The sequence below is a fragment of the Ambystoma mexicanum genome, chromosome 5p (assembly GCF_040938575.1).
Source record: "Ambystoma mexicanum isolate Mex_15411 chromosome 5p, UKY_AmexF1_1, whole genome shotgun sequence".
Classification (NCBI taxonomy): domain Eukaryota; kingdom Metazoa; phylum Chordata; class Amphibia; order Caudata; family Ambystomatidae; genus Ambystoma; species Ambystoma mexicanum.
In genome coordinates, this window is record NC_090930.1 from 87,891,425 (window position 1) to 87,907,821 (window position 16,397).

The 16,397-nt window shown below is 43.4% G+C and overlaps 1 long non-coding RNA gene across 1 annotated transcript in view; it reads right to left on the reverse strand.

Annotated features, from left to right (window-relative positions):
• Window positions 1–4,412: 4,412 nt before the first annotated feature.
• The window catches only part of LOC138480759 (uncharacterized), a 104,502-nt gene continuing 92,517 nt past the window's right edge, over window positions 4,413–16,397 (reverse strand). Inside the window, exon 3 of the long non-coding RNA XR_011274124.1 lies at window positions 4,413–4,714. This is a non-coding gene — a long non-coding RNA (uncharacterized lncRNA). The remainder of the gene's footprint in view (window positions 4,715–16,397) is intronic.

Consider the following 16,397-nt stretch of genomic DNA (forward strand, 5'->3'; position numbering starts at 1 on the left):
CTGGCAGCAGTCTTGTCGATGGGACCACCGTCAGCTCACGGAAACAAAAGACTCTGAAGGGTGAACTGGGCGCAGCCAGGCGCACGCACCGACCGTTCCTGTGCCCTCACCTGCAGATACAGTAATGTCATTGGCTTTTTGCCAGCCAATGACATTACTGTATCTAAGCAGCAGGGAGGGAATCTTCTTCGGTGCGCTGTTTGCGCACATATTCTACTGGCGGGGCCACCACCCAAGCGCCCCGCCAGCCTTCTAATTAAATTGCTTACGTAGAGTGCGTGGAGCAACGAGCTCTACGCACTCTAATATAGCGAAATTCAGAGTAAAATGGGACGCGCCCCGCTGTGGCGGCCGGGCCTTAGTATTTTTATAATTGGACACAATTTGCCACAGCGCCCCCGTGCTGTTGGCAAATGCAAAGAAGAAAGAACTTCTTCTGAATGATATTTATGTTGCTTCTGCTTTCTGGGCAAAGTGAGTGGGGGCGGCGGTGCCCTGCCGCCCTATGATAGCAGCCGCCACTGCCGGAGACCTTTGGACATTTTTACAATCACCTAATGTTAACGCTCTCCAGTTGCTCGACTTTTATTGTTATGGTGGTTTTGAATACATTTAGTTTTTTCCAGAGGAGTAGGAGATTTTTAGGTTGATGGTTTATTCATTCATTCATTTATTCATTTATTCATTCATGTTGTCATTTGTATAGTGCCTTTCCCCATAATTATGGTCCCAACGCGCTGTTTGTTGAATGCCCTCGGAGCGACCGGAATCCAAATTTGGGAGAATTGGGAGGTGCTATACATGTGTGTGCATTTCAACCATTCAAGCTATGTGAGGGTGGTTAAGGCACTGCTAGTCATCCATGTCTGAATGACATGTGGATAGGCACAGTGGAGGTAGACTATGAACTAACTGGGTGTGGATTGTATTTAAGGAGATATATGATTTTGTGTCAAGCTACAGTTGGAATTTGTGTTGTGAAATGTGGCTTCGTTCCTATGGCAGAGGTGTTGTGCAATAATGTTTGTGTTATAAGTGAGTGCAGGGTGTGGGGGATGAGTCTGTGCCTTCTGCTAACTTACAACGGTGTGGTGTGCGAGGGGAGAAAATGAGTTAGCTGCATAAAAAACAGTGTCTACATTTAAGGTTTTCATCTATGTTTAAAGAGCAGTGCTACTTTTGACAGAGGAACTAAGTGCTAAATGGATATGTAATACCTACGCTCTGAGAGGATCTTAGAGTGATAAAAGCCACGTCTAGTTCCTTCTAGTGTGAACAGGGCCCCTTTCAGGTTTAGAGTAACATATAGTGCCAACTACGAAAGAGGGATCCGAAGTGCACGATTGTTCTCTTACAGGAAGATCCCAGTGTTTTCCTAAATTGCATGTTGAGCACATGCATTGCCCACCTTCCGGGCCCATATGAGTGCAATACCCGACCCACTGTCAGAATTCTTATCATGTGCAACTTACTGGAATACATTTGTGAGTCCTCGGTATGTGGTTGGCGGCACCCACAGCGGGTTTGGGGGGCAGAGCACAGAAGATGAAGTATAGATGAGACAGATAGCTGAGAGAGAGACATGTGGGAGGGAGTGTGCAGGGGAAGAGGGTGACTGCTGGAAGAAGCTAGTGTGCGAGTGGGGACAGATTGGGTGCAGTGAAGGGGGGGTTCAGGATGTGGGAGGGAACAGCCAGGTTTTAAGAGCTTTCCTAAAGGCTAGGTGATCCTCTATGAGATGGAGTTACAAGGAATATGTGGAATTCATTAAATATTTGTGGGTGTTTATGAGGTCCTCTTCACCCAGTGGCCCAAATCAGGTGTCAAACACCATTTAGCTCAGATATTGTAATTGGTTATTTATAACATGCTTAATACCCACAGGTTTATAAGTGTGGAGCAGGGGATCGACCCTGTGTTGCTCTGAGCTGTCTTGCTTCCAAGACAAACGCGTTTCCCCTGAGCTATCCTGAGATATATTAATGGTCAGCAGTCACAGGTGCAAGGAAATATTTCTCCAGTTGCCCAATGATTAAACATTCATTCTAAGGTGCGAAGCCAGTATCCATTGCCATCCCAATCCCTTGGAGATGAGTGTCAGTACCGAAGGTGAAATAGCTGTGATTGAAGATGAATTCTATGCGCCTAGCTGTGGTGTCATGAAGTGGTTTATGATCACTGAGAGCATTCTGAAATACCCCAAAATTACCAATGTAGGGAATGCTTGTGTATGGTGACTCCTTGTCTACAGTTGCTAGTAAAGTGGTATACAATAACATAACATAACCTAAACCACCACTGGGGAGGGAACATATACCATCCAGTTAGTTCAGTGATTTGATAAGGGTCACTCTTATGTCTCTCTTATGAGTGGTGTTACATTGTTCCCAATCCAGTCAGTGATAGTCCCTATTAGTGCCTGATCAAGAGATGACTGGCCATCCAGGGTAGTGCTTATTGCGTATAACTTGTAGAGAGTGTAGAATGTACCAGGCATTGGGTTATCTGACGCTTTACTATCTGTGGAAAAACTACACATCTGGAGCACAGATAAGACATTCCAAAAGGAACATGTTAAGTTACAAGGTTTTCTATTGCTGCATTCTATCTCTGCCTGGGAAATTGATGGGAAAATAGTGAACACACACAGATAAAGGATTATGTAAGCCTAATGTAGGTACCAAGTTGTTGATTTCCTTTGGAGCACACTATATGTACTGTAAGTCTACAAATGTTGGAGACAAAATGAAGTTGAGGTTATAACAAATAGCATAGTATGTATGTTAGTGTTATTTATGTTATTGTTTAAAGTGCAACCTAGCTCGAGAGGAGAGGACTGCTGACGAGGGTGTTCGTATGAGTAGCTCAGTACTGTGAGTTGCGGTCTGTTTTTTTCAGTCTGTGCGTCAATCCAAATTAGTCCTTGGTCACGAATTGTTGCAAAAGCAATGTTTTGAGAGATTTGTGAAATCGGAGACTTGTGTGAGAATTCCTTGCCAATACCAGGATCAAGATCCAGATGTGAGTGACAAGAGAAGGATTGTTTGTGGGTCCTCTCTTTGCAGACGAGTTGTGATGCAAGCCAGTTTGGTCGATTTGCTGTGTGGGGAGCGTGTGCCAGAAGATGTGTGGAGCTTAGCCACCAGGGACGCTGGTGTAATACTCTTGACTGCTTTGTAGATGATGCATGAAGTCTATAACAAAAGCAGAAAAAAAGCAGTCCTTCCTCTTTTTTCATTCGTACTCATTCTAGCCGGTCTGATAGCACAGCGAGTAGAGCGCTTGCTTTGACATCCATGCAGAGCCTGTTGATACAGGTTCAAATCCTGGTAGAGCCAAACCTTCCAAGATTGTTAAATGAGCACCACACACTGTGAGTAATAATAAACAACGTTCAGATGCCTGAGGATTTGAAGCACTATATAAATGAAAATTATCATTACATGCTTTTGTACAGTAGTACTGTGCCATTTTACAATAATTCTTCATGCCATAATGCTACACTAGTATGTTTATTTGTTTGTTTGTTTATTTATTTAGTATGGCGCGCAAAACCCAGAGGTAACGGCGCAACAGAGAGCAACAGAGAGCAGGAAGGTAGGATCACATAAAAACTTAGTTGCAGGATAAGGCACACATGAAAAAGAGCACAGCATTACATTGCGTGGAATGTGCATATATACACATAGTCAATAGATTGCTTACATATTTACATATTTAGTACTGTGCATAGAGACAGTTCGGTTGAACTTACATATTTACATATTAGTATGTCAGGTTTGAGCAAAGGCATGGGCAGGTGAGATGGCAGGATTAGTCATAGGGATCATTGGACGTCATCAGTATGCTGATTGACATCCTTAATACTACACAGATGTCTTTCCATATGGCTTTAGTCCTTGCTCTCTGCGATGATATTGGCATTGCTCCCTGTAGTACATCAACCATTGCCTTCCAATGCACTGCTCTTTGCATTAAATGCATTCAGTATCACGCTATCCATTATAGTGTACAGTGATTTGTTCTAAATGTTCTCTATTACTCCACCCACTGCCTTGACAAATGATCTGGCCATTATCATCAAAGAGGGTGCTCACTCAGAGGAACACCACGCTGAAAAAGAGCTTTTCAAAATGTGAAGAATCTAGCTAGAAGAACATTAAATTAAGCACTGAATATATAAAAGTATAATGCAATTATTCACCTAAGCCCCTTCCACGCCCTCCTCATTTAAATCTTTGGAACGCAAAGAGCTGTGAGAATTTGTCGTGCATCACGCACTATAAGATTGGGATGCAGAACGTGTGGACTGTGAGTATGCTCCACTACCTGTCTCAGGAGTACTTACCACGCACTAGATGCAGGTATTCATCTCAATGGTATTCTCTTATTAACCAAACTGAAACAAAGTCTCATTCTTTGAATTATCTTTAATAAGTGCATCAGGCAGCGCACTGGAAGAGTTCCCAGGATTTGGGAAAAAGAAAAGAGCAGAACAGTGCCAGGACCACGCAAGGTCCAAGTTCAGGCTGGTGGGGATTTTGTGTTTTGGCTCTGAAGTCCAGTCGGCAGCACAGACAATACCACCCATGACATCTTCCTTCCCCACTGAAGTTTTCTTGGGCGTCAGCACTCTCCCAATTCAATTGTCACCGAGCCTGTGGATGCTGTCATTCTAAGTGCATGGCCGGCATCATGTGTGGCATCAGCCAGGCTGTGGATAGACGAACAGATCAGGCTGACACTCTGGATAAGTCTATATTAGCAATGCTGTCTCATTAATTCACTACTCTGCACAGCATATATTAATTTAACTCCTGCAAAAAAATTGTTTTCTTCAAAAAATAACACATGTGTTATTATCACACAATAAATGCTGCATAAATATATCAACACACTACTTTCTAGAAATAACAGATATTTCACAAACGTTACTCACAAATAAATCAACACAAGATACAAAGAAATGAAATTACTGTATAGCTACTAACTGTCAATTTACAAGGCTTTCAAATATTGCCTAATGCACCCTTGGTTTATTTCAAGGATATTAATGTACCATAGACCTCATAGGCCATCTCATTTTTACAATGCATGTCACAGAAGTTGTCATAGAAAAAATGTCGCCACTTAAGTGTTTCGCCCTCATAAGCAATTGATCCACGCTCTAATTTAGACAGCGTTCATCAGGACGAATCTGATTACGTCATCGCCCCAAACATGGGTCCCTGTGTTCCATTCCAAACAAATGTCAGAAGCAATGAGTGCCTCATCAAACTTTCACCATCTGAGCATATTACAATCATGCCCACTTCGTGTCAAACAAGACTCTAATTTCCATCTATCATTGATTTCTATTTCCACGTTCTGTAAGAAGATTCAATTCAACACTACAGCAAAGTCAATGCCTAGTCTGGGATACTGAATGGAAACCCTTATTGATATATCTTTATGTCCAGTTCATGAGTTCTGGATGACTACCCCTATATAACACCCCTCTCTTAGAATCCCCCTGACCCCACTGAGCCAAGAAGGAATTCTGTTTTGCAAGTTTAAAAGGTTTATTTGAGAAATAAAACAAAATATAGATACCAAGCTTTTATAATAAATTAATAATCGATATCGCCCTTATAAATATAATGTTAATCAACAATGGGTAATCTGACACTAGCACACTTCTTTACAATCAATGAGGAGTTAGTATAGGATGGATAAAGTAGCAAAGTACTTTTATGATTTCAAGGGAAAAGCAATGAGGACTAAAATGCAGTACAGAAATACTTGATATGATTTTAGCAAAAGACAAGATAATCACTTTTCTCTGGCAATTCACCCCCCTCCCCTATGCAATGTAAGAAATGGAAGGAGATGGAAAGAGGAGCACACAGTTCTCAGGAATGCAATCAAATACAATACGAAATTCAGTTCCCCCCCAGCAAGCTTAGAGAAAACCGGTATGAGTTTTAAAACACAGGCCCAAGTGCTTTGAATGTGGTAGCAATGAAGTGAGAAATATGCTGAAAATGCTTTTAATTCCCTTTAGGAGGTTTAGGGTGAGTGAGAGATACTTGGAATGAGTTCAGGCTCACTTTAGCAATGATTCAGAGATGGTGATTAAGAGGCAAACACATTTTTAGCAAGGAAAGAAATGACTGCTGATGGTTACACGTGGTTGGATTTTTAACCAAATCGCAAATCGCGGTAACATTTGCGAGTGCGTGAATCGTGATTACGGCAAAAGTATAAGGAGTAGCAAGTCGGTTCTAGGTTCGTTGGAAAGCTGAGATTCTAAGCTTTCAGAAAAGTTAAATTTCGTTTCTATCCCAAACGGTTCCAGAGATACGGACAATTAAATAAAGGTAGTTTTTCGGATTTAAAGTAAACTCAAAATGACAGGTGACAGCTTGCAGCTTCAGAATTGACAGGTGACAGTTGTGCAGCTTTACAAATGACAGATGACACGATTTCTAGGAGGCTGTTCTACTTAGGTTAAAATAGTTTGGATTAGATTATTTTAACTAAGAGATTGGTTCTGCACAGTTCTGCTAGGTACTCACAATATAAATTTGAAATAGGCCTCGCCACGGATCTGGTCAGGTTTTGGACTGGACTCCGGTTCTGGTCTCGGCACTTCACAGTGATCTGGGTCAGCTCTCTGGTTCTGCTCATAGCGGTCTGGGTCACTCTGGATCTCTGGTCTGTCCGGATACAGCGTTCTCTGCACGGCTCCTGGATCTCTGCACTGGTCCTGGCAAAATTTCTTGGCAAGGGATTCAAGCAGCTCGCCCGGCTGTGAGTAGCTTACAATGATTTGAGGCCTGCTGCAGAGAACTCAGCTTGTGGTTTTAGGCCTCTGATTTAGGTTCTAAAGTATAAGTTCTAGGTTCTGGAGTATGTAGCTGGAGTCAGTCTGGAACCAGTATCTTCTGGATGTTGGGTGGTCCGGCAAAACGCTCCGCAGCAACTGGATTTGAATGTCTCTACCTGTCCCAGCAGTCTCTTTTTATGTGTTTTGAAAATGGGTGTGTGCTTGGGCCTAGCTAAGCCTGCCCCTCTTTACTTTTCATTGGCCCAATTCTCTCCTCTCCCATGATTGGGGGAAGGAAATGTGAGCCAGAGTGATGCTGTAGCTTTTATGGTCAGAGGAACCTCCCCTGGTCAGTTTGCCCACAAATCTATATTTGATTCAAATACATCCTTCCCAGATATACAATTTGTTGAAATTACATGTGCACATTATATATTCCTTATGGCCCATGCTTGTCCGCCTCTGATCTTCAAATACATCCTTCCCAGATATACAATTTGTTGAAATTACATGTGCACATTATATATTCCTTATGGTCCATGCGTGTCCGTCTCTGATCTTCCTGGGGGCTTGCATTAAAAAATGACAACATTTTGCGCTTTTTAACTGGTTTTGCAATATCGGACATTTACCCAAATGTACACACATGTGTGCAAGGAGTATGGACATTAATTGATGTAGTGTCAGATTTTTAACATGCAGACATTTGAAGTGAGACCCTATTTTCCGCTAGCAACCCCCCAGAATACACCACAGGGTCCTAACGCATCTCAAAATGTTCACAGAAAAATCACAAAAATAATGATATTACTTATATAATTCTGACAAGTCCGCACTTTGAGTTATCTATCTTTTTAAAATAATGCCCTGGTCAAAAAGGGGTGTGGCTTCCCACATCACTGGGTGGAATAACTGGTTTATCCACTTCCCCCAAGCTCAGCTTTCCCCTAAGAGGAAGCCACTTTTACGACGCCCCCAATATAACATTTGCCTGAGTCCAGAACAGGCCTTTGTTCACCTCCCTGTAGTCCCCAGCTGCTCCACCCCTAATCTAATCAACAGGGCCATGTGACCTCAGGATGCAGCCAGGCCTGGCAGCCAGGCATGGGAACACAGCTGTTGATCCAGTATCAACTCCTGTCGGGGGTAGTTGTCAGGCAGAATTCAGTTTCATTAAGCCAGGTTTCAGCTAAATGTCACTTTTTGTTCCCAGTTTAAATCACTTACAATTTTTACATATACATTAAATAATTACTTCCTTCAAGTCATTTCAGAATATAGTTTTACATTGTATCCACCTCTTAGCAAGTCTTTCCTTGGTCTGGTTTTGTTTCATTTGTTCAGTTTTACACAAAAGTCTGGTGGTTTTAAAACACCGGCTTTCTGATAGTGGTGAGTACTGGTAATGTAACCATTTTTGGGATTAAGAAAATGAATTCCCCACAAGAAGGTTGTATCTTTGGAGTGGTCTCGTGCCAACTGCGCAGTTCTCCTATTCTGGTGTGAATGTGGGCGGCGATAGCTCATCCCCACATCCATCCAGTCTATTGATTTAATTTGTTCTGGGATAGAATGATGGGCGACGACAGCTCATCCCCACATCTACCCAGTCTATTGATTCAACATGGGTCAAAACCCATGACAGTACTGATTCTCATGTATACAACGCCCATCAGCCAGACTGCACCATAGACATCAAAAGTTCACGGAGGGTGTCAATAACAAAATGAATTTTATTTATGAAGCAGTTTGGCCTTGCATCTCAGTGGGCCATGGCCGAACACCATTTTTTTCTGAGGGATTGGATTGGAGTTTCGTAATCAGGTGCCATCTTTTTCACTTTCTTTAGTTACAGGCCAGGGTTGATTTCCTTCTAAAAGGGTGTAGTACACAGGGGAATATGTGCCAGGTTTATGCTAATGAATACTATTTAATGCATGGAATAAACAGTGTGATTCTGCCAACCAACCAGGATCCATGATTTCTGGGCAACATTCATTGGTGTAGACATGGATCATGTTGCCTCTCATGTGCCACAGTGGGTTCTGTCTTTGTCCACGCTTCCTCTCCTCTTTGACCCAGGTCCACCCCGCGAACCACAGTGACCTGTGGCCGCCTTGTTTGACCTCTGATGGACCTGCATTCATCAATCCTTGTTCTGAAAAGCCAAAGCTGTCCTTTGCACCAATCGTTATGCATTAAAACAGAAAAGGGACATATGCAAGGAGGTCATTCATCATCTATTGCGCAGCAGCAATTACCCAAACGGCTAGCTCGCTCTTCTGGTTTTTTCTTGCGGATATCCACATCTCTGTATTTCACTCAGCCCTGTGGTTTAGTGCACATCGACCTATTACACACATCCCCAAGCCTGTACTGTTTGCTGAGACCACTGAGCCATCTTGTTGTGCCCTTGCTTCACTCATCCCCCTACGTCTGGCTTCTGGGCTCTTAAAAACAGGCATGGACCAGGGCTCCTGAAAATATTGCTTATTTCAAACCAGTTCATATTTTGTAACAGCACACTGGAGGATACTGAGGTTATCCCTTTGCACAATGCTGTACTTGAAATATCGCTGCATGCCATGGTCTTTATGATATGATATGGCATTTATAATGCGCCTAAACACAAGTGTTAGGGAGGGGGAACAAAAGCGACGACAGACAACTATCTTAGTGGGCCAAGTGTCATTCAGATCGTGCAAGTACATGGGAAGGGGGAAAGGGAAAAGTGCGTGGGGGAAGGGAGAGGGAAAAGTGCAGTACATGGGATAGTAGAATAAATAAGATAAATAAAAATGGCCAGTTGGTGGCAAGTGCAAGGTAAGTGCAGACATAAGTGCCAGTAGGGGGACTGTAGGGAGACATAAAAACAGTCCCCAGGTGCAGGGGTTGCCAGGGAGGCAGTGAAGGTGTGCAACTGGTGGGGCCTGGGCCCGAGATCAGAGAGGGTGGCCAGGTAACCAATGCAGTTTCAGCCAGGAATTCAGCCAGGAGTTCAGCAGCTGTTATATGTTGATAATGGAGAGAGATATGCATGACGATGGTACACCAATGCTGAACTTGTCCATCACAAGCTAAATATGCTGATAACAGAGTGTACAGGTCCCTTAGCACTGACGAGTATACAGACTGATGAGCACGAAGAATAATGAATTCAGCACACAGATACTGCAGGGTGGGACTTTCCACTGAGATAATCATGCTATTAATCAAGAGTGTCAAACCTCGAAGGCTCACCTAGATCGAAAACATAGGGCCTCATTACACGGAAGGCGGTGAGCCATGGCGCTATTAGCGCCATGGCTCATGCCGGTAAAATACCGGCACCGCCTTGGCGGAAAGGGGTTTTACCGCCCCATTCCAAGGTTGGAGGGGCGGTAAATCCCCCTTCCGCCATTGCCCTTCCCCATTCCCATTTCTTCCCCATAGGGTTCTATGGGAATGGGGAAGGCGCTAATTAAGGCACCGCAATTTTGCGGTGCCATAATTAGCTCCGAGGTCCCTTAGCGGGTTGGTTTTTAACGCCTGCAAAAAGCAGGCGTTAAAGCACCAACCCGCTAAGGGACCTCGTAGTAAGGCGGTAATGGTTAACGGTCACCGTTACCATTAACGGTGGCCGTTAACCATTACCGCCTTCCGTGTAATGAGGCCCATAATCTCGCTGGAAAGGTGAATATTTGCATGCCGGGTCTAAATCGTCCTACCTGAAATGCACATTCTAACGCTGAGGTTTATAAGGTGGAAGGCGTGTTTTACTGGACCTCATCTGCTTTTCATAGTGTGACGCAGAGGTTGACAGGATGGGTGACATTGCTATCGCCATCTTGCAAGGGCCGCAGTTAGAATTGATCTCATTGGCGTCTTTGGACACCATGTTTAGGGATTCCATTGGCGTAGATGAAGAAGGGCTAACTTATGGAGATTGATGCTGCTTAAACTGTCTGCCAGGGGTCTTGCCACGGGTATATATGCTCCCTGTCCAGTACAATTCCTTCCCTCTTATTTCCCTGAGCCTTAGCCGCAAGGACTGCGCTGTAAGTCTCTAATAACATGAGTAAGATCGGCCCTGATTTACACCAGTCCACCCATCCAACTCAATGATGCTCATCCTTCTATGGTATCCATTGATAAAGTCAAAAACAAAGAGGTGATGGCTGGAAGGTTTAGACTGAATCTTAACCACTGGCATTGCTCGGGGCAACCCTCCAGACCATCGTTCTTCGCCTGCCAAGCCATTACAGAAGGGGAAAGACCATATGCAAATCAGGCTTAGCCCCAACCCTAAAGGGGAAGTCCAGCCCGAACTGCTAGGTCACATCCCTTCTGCACGAGACCACAAGCATCCCCAAACATGTTTCACCCTGTTGGGGCTCATCAGTGAGGAGTAGCTTGGGTCTCTAGGCCCAGCAGGCACGGGACTCACGTCTGGGCATACCCGTCCCACTCGGGGTGACAAAGCAAAAACAAAGAGGTGATGGCTGGAAGGTTTAGACTGAACCTTAACCACTGGCATTGCTCGGGGCAACCCTCCAGACCATCGTTGATAAAGTCACCTGGGAAACGGTTGCCATGGTGCGACATTTCCCCAAATGTGCACTCCCATGAAAATAGAGCACGTTCCCCAAATAGTCTAGGACTGCCGTTATAATAAAACATGTTACCCATCATAGAATATGTCGGGGCGGGCCTTTAGGGTGCCGGGAGCAAAGTGGCATGCCTGGTGACTTTTTCCCATGGGACATGTTCACATAGAACCCCTCCCGTGACACCGATTACATTTATTATGACCTAATTTTATTGGTTGAGAATACCAGATTTGCAGGTTGCTTCCACTGCATGTTGACCTCCACTACAGGTTGAGCCCAGTAATTATGCTTCAACCACTTTTGTTTGTGAACAATTGACCAAATCTCTTGAAGACTGTGTATCCCCATGGAAGAAAAGCATGAGACATTATTTAACCAGCCCACTTGTCCTGTAAGCAGAAAGTCTCATCAAAGCCGATGCTCCCTAGGTCAGATACATATCTAATCAGCTTTATAAAGACTTTTTTTCAGATGTTCAGCTGTGTTGTTTACCAGGAAACGAAGTAATTTGCAGTATGTTTTGCATCTGTAAATAAACGTGTGTCTTAATTTTAAGGAATAATTTTGCCAATGTTTTTTTTTTCTTTTTTTCTTTACTTCAACTATTACATTAAACAAACCATGTTTGGAACTGAACTGGACATGACAATATCTTAGTAAACGGGAGCCCTGTTTGGAATGTTAACCCAAAGCACAGACCTGAAAATGCAAAGTCAGGGTAATTATGTCCACAATCATTGGCACAGCCCTGCACCTGGATTGTTCTTTTCAAGAATGGCATGTGTGCCCTTACAATTCATGGACTGTTTTCTTAGCCTTGCTATGAAATACAAGAGTATCGGTTTATTGAGGCCAGACCTCTTGTCATAGACAGAGCAAAGGTTTGTGCCATCTTGGATTGGGGAGGATTGGGGAGTTTGGTCTGGGCTCTCTCAACATGGTACCACTCGATGGTAAAATGGGTAAATAGCAGTTTAGGGAAGGGTACGAATTTAGCAAGGATTAAAATAGGCAGGAGTTGAGAGCTATTTGGCTTGAGCTTCGTGCATAGGCAAGACTCGTTAACCTGATACAAACTGATACCAGGTGTTACATTTGACTACCCAGAACAGATCACATAGCACCACACAAATATACTGTTGCATTGTAACTTTGTTGTCTGTTTTAGGATTCTGCTATCCATGCATATTAATAGCTTTCATAAATCAGGTGATTTCAAATGTTAAGCTTATTGTCAAAAAGGAAAGAAACCATCCTTTCTGATGTTGTGCATTTACAATAACTCAAAGTCAAATGGTCTTCTGGTCACTCCAGAGAGTGGCACGCCATTCACTCAATGTGTTTCAACTATGATAACAAAATGAAGTGGGTTATTCAACGATAATGATATTGCACAATACTACATGAAGAGTTAACTAGAAGGCATTTAGAAACATGCCACATTAATGACTTTGCATTTAGGTTATGTTATTGGAATGTTTATTGCCCATGGTGCCATATTCCTGTTCTCTAAGAGATATAGCACACCTGAAGGAGAGGAGGGACAGCTGAGGTTAGTGGGAAACGAGGGAATCATTTACGCTGGCTTTACTGTTGTGTTCATACATGTAGACCGTAAGTACCCTGAGACTGGCATGTGGGTCCGTTTGTAGATGCTCTGTATTGAGGGCATAGAGTCAATTGAGTCCAAAGGGGAGACTTGTGTGCCCATGGTTCCAGGATGCATTTCACCGTGGTGTGCCACATACGTCGATTGTGGAGGTGCAGTTTCTGATGTTTGATGTCTACTCGAGGGGTGTTCAATGTTCAGGTATGGGTGGCTTCACTGGAAGGAATAGTGTATGTTTGAACTCTGACTTATGACATATGAGTGCAGAGAGCATTCAGAGACCTCAGTGGACAGGTTGGTGAGAAGTGAAGGCAACCCTGAAACCACATAGACAAGAGTATTATATATACAAGTTAGACATCTTAGATGTCACGAGGAAGCTTGAGTTGCGATAAGCTGTATGTTAGCTCATGTACCCCAGGTCTCAAGTCGGGGGTACACGCGGGTGGACAGAGTCCACCCACCTTTTTCTGATGGTGGCCTCAGTACCCCCTAGCTTAATTCAGAAGCATTGAATACTCTCTTTGAATGTATGAATTAACGCTGACCCCAGTCGTCATTTTTGTAGGCCGGCTACTTCACCACTGCACTATATAACGTGACAAAAAATAACAAACTATAGGTGAAATGTTGCATTTCGGTACGTATATGTATTGGTTCTTGGAGTTTGAAACATGCACACCTTTTAAAGTTTTCAAAAGCACTATTAGAAAAAAATAACCTCTCTTGGTTTCGTGTGTGTGTTGATTTTATGAAAGGCGAATGCCATTCGTCCTGTGCAATTTGGGTGGTCTTGCAAAGCCATTTAAAAAAATAAAAATGTGCATATTTCACCTTCATATGCTAATTTCTGGCGACATCACATCCCATTGCGTTTATTAACGAGTTCCCCACTTTAATTTTTAGGACTTGACCCCTGATTTACCCCCACCTTAGTTGTTACTAATTGGGTAATTCCTTGCACGCGATAGAAGCTTTTAATTCTTGATGATCCAAAGTTTATTTAGATTCCTCCCTGCTTTAGCCATGGAAATTACAGCAATGACAATATGGCATATTCATTGTCAAGCGAGGCTCCTAAATCCTTTTGGTCATCTGTGAGATAAATGTCCCATGTGGCCTGTGAGAAGATGTAGGGCACACAGAGGTACATGATCTGCACTAAATGAAGTTTATTTTCATCATTATGTCTTCTTACATTTTTGTTGAATTCTGCATTAAAGTTGTGTTAACTATTATCACCTTTCCTTGGACTTTATATTGTTTATTGTTTAATCAGTCTAAAGTGTTGAGGGATTATCATTCCCTTGCAAATCCTAGTATTGACCTCAGAGTCAGCCTTGAACTCGACTACCGCTATCCAGTGGTGAGCCAAGAGCCTCTCAGTAGCTGTTGCAGAAGCTTACCATCACGATGCAACAAAGTGACAATGACTTCACACCGCCACAACTGGAGTACACATCCTGCATATCTTGCCCCCCATAACCTGAAGTATTGATGTTGATATTGATATTTTATTTCTGTTGCGCTCATACACAAGTGTTGTAATGTTGGTGCACTTGTGATGTTGACTACAGTCGGACACAGCCGTATACAGTTTCACCACCACCACCATCATCAATCACGACTACAGTTACAGTACTGTGGTTGACCAGCTGCACCCAAAATATAACTAGTAGCAAAAACTAAACTGGTCTCACTGGTAGTTGCCACCCATCCCCAACTTCAAGTCCTGCACACAATTCCTCCAACCCATCTTTCAGCAAAATGAAGAGCAAAGGATCCCAACTGCTAGCCTTCAGACAAAATAACAATATGGAACTTGATTGTGAAAAGGCTGACTCACGAACCAAGCAGTAACAACCCAAAGGAGAGACAAACATGCGCACACATAGTAACAAGAAACACATGCATGTTTTATTTCCACCTGTGCACCCACCAATGTGGCGTGTTGTAGTGCGGGCTCCAAAAGACCAAGTGATATTGTGCTACAGCTTTACCCACAAGAATAACCACACCCCACCGTGGCACAGGTTCCCACACCGCACATAGCATTAAGGAAAGCAGAATAATAACTGCAACACACAGAGACAGGAAGACATTATAATGCATAAATGAATTGGATTTGAAACTCTACACAATGGGTAACAAACTGACAAGAGTTTAATTGTCTCACTTTGCATCATGAACACGCACATTTCTGACTGCCCAACTATCTTGAGTCTGAAGTGCCAAGGACAAGTATGCTCGTCCTTTTTGCATAGACTTACATAATAGCCTGGCACTTAAGGGGTTAAAAGATTGCTGTCAGAAATAGAACTGCAAACTCTTTTTTTTTTGCTCCGAAAATCCTTTAGTAGATCCTCAGCTTAAGGAACTTCACACAGGCATGGCGGCGCTGGAGTGCCATTATGCAGGGGGCTACACAATAGGGCAACAATCCCTGGATATAGCACACAGTAATCCACACGCAACCTGCCACACACATTTAAATGCAGTCCTACGGGGTGGATGAAACAGACTTGCATTGGCCTTCAGTGCGCTTTAACATAACGTCACAGAGAATGCACAATACAGAAACATGTTCTACTGCCCCTGTTTACTTTGTTGCATGCGCTTATCTTTCACACACGTGATTACATTATCTGTCTTTGCTAATCATTATGTTTCTCATTGTACTATAAATGCCTGGGGACGAGACCTATGTGGTCTTTGATGCCGGATGCCTAAAATACAAGTGAAGTTATTTGGCCTAATTTACACAAAGTTTAGCATGGTGCAAAGTGAATTTGCGCCACAAATGTACACTTTGCGCCACACTAACTGGTTTTCTCCAATTCACAGATCGGACTTTGTGCTGGCCCTTCCGACTTAGAGATCTGCACAAGTGCTTTGTGCGGGACAGAGTGCAACCCACAGGAAGGGCCAGCAAGAAGAATAAAAAGGGGGCAGAACATCACATATCTTCGTCAATGAGGAAAAGGAGGAAACACATGGACGTGGGGAGGGAGGCACCCTGCAAACAATCAACACACCCCATCAAGCACAAAGCAAACTATTCACTGAAATAATCGCGCTATCGCTTTCACTCCAAAGGAGAACAATCACACCACCACCCGTCGCAAAGTAAAAAGTGCAGTGAATGCCCAAACATAAAAAGGCAATGCAACCCCAATTAACATACGATTGTCACAATTCCGGCTCCTGTATTGCTAGCACTGATATTACAACATGGAAGGTGGAGGAGGATGAGGAGGAGAATGGCCTGAATCTTCCATCCACAAATAACAATATATGGCATGCCAGATGAGGAGGTGTCTTTGGCTCCCCGTGTTATGAACTGGTATCACTCACCATGTGCTCACAGGCTGTGACACCTCTGGTCAACGAG